Source organism: Solanum tuberosum, unplaced genomic scaffold (genome assembly GCF_000226075.1).
Source record: "Solanum tuberosum cultivar DM 1-3 516 R44 unplaced genomic scaffold, SolTub_3.0 scf00164, whole genome shotgun sequence".
Taxonomy (NCBI): domain Eukaryota; kingdom Viridiplantae; phylum Streptophyta; class Magnoliopsida; order Solanales; family Solanaceae; genus Solanum; species Solanum tuberosum.
This window is the reverse complement of record NW_006239092.1, coordinates 273467-273772: the sequence shown is the minus strand read 5'-3', so window position 1 is coordinate 273772 and position 306 is coordinate 273467.

The window sequence follows — 306 nt, the reverse complement described above, 5'->3', positions numbered from 1 at the left end:
ATGTAAAGTAAAATAACATGAAACAATTATGACACAACGAATTAGTAAATGTAAAGGCCAAATTATAAGAAAATAAAAGAAGAAGATACCTTTGCCATGTATCTTAGTACGTACACTATATGAGTTGAAATATAAGACCAAAACCTATTTTGGTACTCCTTTTTATAACCTGTCAAACGGTTAGAAGAAGAGGAGAAGGTGTATGAAAGGATGGTTTTTTCATCTCCCATTTATTTGATTTAAATGTGTTTTAATTCTAATAGATGTCTCAAACAGAACGTGTTTCCTCACTTACTGCTCCATTAG